General features: G+C 41.0%; 1 pseudogene; it reads left to right on the top strand.

Annotated features, from left to right (window-relative positions):
- Positions 1-1,029: 1,029 nt before the first annotated feature.
- Positions 1,030-2,338, top strand: part of LOC106528593 (C-C chemokine receptor type 3-like) — a 9,591-nt pseudogene continuing 8,282 nt past the window's right edge.

The following is a 2,338-nucleotide window of genomic DNA, read 5'->3' as shown; positions in this document are numbered from 1 at the left end:
ATATATATGCATATCTACATATGTATGTATTATATAAACATATATTTTGTTGCTGTGTTTTGATTTTCTCAGTGGTGCAGACAGATGTCGGGTGTGTTGTCTTGTGTTTTCTTGGTGATATGACAGATATTTTCTAATCTATCTTTCAATCTTTTCCATTATTTTTCTTCTCTTTCTTTTTCTTGTTTTTTATAGTATTTTTTAAAAAGTAACTATTGATGAAGAAACTAATATTCAGTTATGTTTTCTACTGAAGTGGCTAGAAAAAAAAGATGAAACCCCAGCAAGCGTGGTGTCTCCAACGTCAGGGACCTGATGGCATATGGGTTCATATGATAAACGCCCATGTGGCATTGCAGTTAGTGGCTGCATTTAAAAAAATGTCACATAATGTGGCGGAAGCAACCCAAAAGCAATCGTGGACTATTTTATAAACAGTAAATTGGAGGCTGTCCACAGCAGCAAATTGGTTGAATATTACGTATTCTTTCTCATTCACAAAAAAAATAAATAAATAAAATTATCTACTCAACTGAATTGAGTAAATCTAACACAATTAGACTTCACATTCACTTACAAAGTAAGTGAAAAAATAGCTTTGGATTTACTCCATTCCATTGAGTAGAACCTGTTGAACATAATTTATTTAAGTAAATCTAACGCACATTTTGATTTTTTTTTAATAATGACTTTTTTTCTTGTAAGAATATGACTTTATTCTCAGGATTAGAAAAAAACTCAAAGTCTGGCCCTTTACTCAGTCATACAATAGTTTCTCAACTGAAGGACAGGTGGCTCTGTACACCACTATGAGTGAAGAAATGTTTGATGGGTTCTTCATGTGGTGAAGGCTGGTCTACATGTGATCAAGTTGTTTTTTTACGTTCTGAGTTCCAGGTTGATACACAAAGATGAGTGTGCCTTTTTGTTGTTCATAAATCCAGGCTGGTACACAGAGGTATTGGGGTCTTTAAGTTTCTTCAAGGTCTAGGCTGGTACACAACAGCGATCGGGTGTTTTAGTGGCAACATGGTCCAGCTGGTACATCAAGGTAAAAAGTTTTAGCTGTCCGTAAAGGTCCAGGCTGGTATGCAGTAGTGATTGGGTCCTGTAGTACTGAGGTACACAGAGGTGACTGGGTCCACAACAGGGTCCATAAATGACCCAAACTGTACAAGAAGTTGACAAACTGAGAATAACTTCGCCCGTCTATTTTCTTCCGCTTACCTGGGGTCGGGTCGCGGCGGCAGCAGCCTAAGCAGAGAGACCCAGACTTCCTTCACCCCAGCCACTTGGGCCAGCTCATCCGGGGGAATCCCAAGGTGTTCCCAGGCCAGCTGAGAAACATAGTCCCTCCAGCGTGTCCTGGGTCTTGCTCTGAGCCTTCGTGCCCAGAACACCTCACCAGCGAGGCGTCCAGGAGGCATCTTAACCAGATGCCAGAGCCACCTCAACTGGCTCCTCTCAACGTGGAGGAGCAGCGGCTCTACTCTGAGTCCCTCCCAGAAGACTGAGCTTCTCACCCTTTCTCTAAGGGAGAGCCCAGACACCCTGCGAAGGAAACTCATTTTGGCTTGTTGTATCCGCGATCTCGTTCTTTCGGCCACTACCCAAAGCTCGTGACTATAGATGAGGTAGGAACGTAGACCAACTGGTAAATCCAGAGCTTTGCCTTCTGGCTCAGCTCTGGCTTCACCACGACAAACCGGTACAGAGCTCGCATCACTGGAGACACAGCACCAATCTACCATTCATCTCTCACCAGATTGGTGAGAATAACTTGAAGTGAATAAAACAGAAAACAGGGTCTTAAAGGCAAAACGTCAGACAACGGATTCATCTTATTTTGAGCCTGACTTATTCACCATGGTAACAGGCTAAACTCACATTCTGCTGTTGGGAACTTGAGTATTTAAACATTTGTTGATGCATTTGTGTGTGTGTGTGTGTGCGTGCGTGCGTGCGTGCGTGCGTGCGTGCGTGCGTGTGTGTGTGTTACAACAAAATGAAAAGTCTCAGTGAGTGTACTAGAATATTCAGTTGATTTTATTTTGAATTAAGAACTCTAATTCTGGACCAGCAAAACAAATCGAAAAAAGGATTCTAACACAACCTCATTCTTAAATAAACTTTATTTTTTTCCTTCATTACCCCACTCCTACTGTATATACCCCCTTTTTTCTGGCTTTTCTTTTTAAACAAAAAAACAGCCAGTCTTGCAATCTGTGTTTCTGATCACTTAAAATATTTTGCATTTTACTAACCTTGGCAACAAACACACAAGGTGTAATGGCTTTTAGTATGTAAATTTAATCATCCATCCCACACTGAATAACCA

Source organism: Austrofundulus limnaeus, unplaced genomic scaffold (genome assembly GCF_001266775.1).
Source record: "Austrofundulus limnaeus strain Quisiro unplaced genomic scaffold, Austrofundulus_limnaeus-1.0 Scaffold391, whole genome shotgun sequence".
In the NCBI taxonomy this organism is placed as follows: domain Eukaryota; kingdom Metazoa; phylum Chordata; class Actinopteri; order Cyprinodontiformes; family Rivulidae; genus Austrofundulus; species Austrofundulus limnaeus.
The sequence above is the reverse complement of the archived record's forward strand: the minus strand, read 5'-3'. Positions and strand labels throughout refer to the sequence as shown.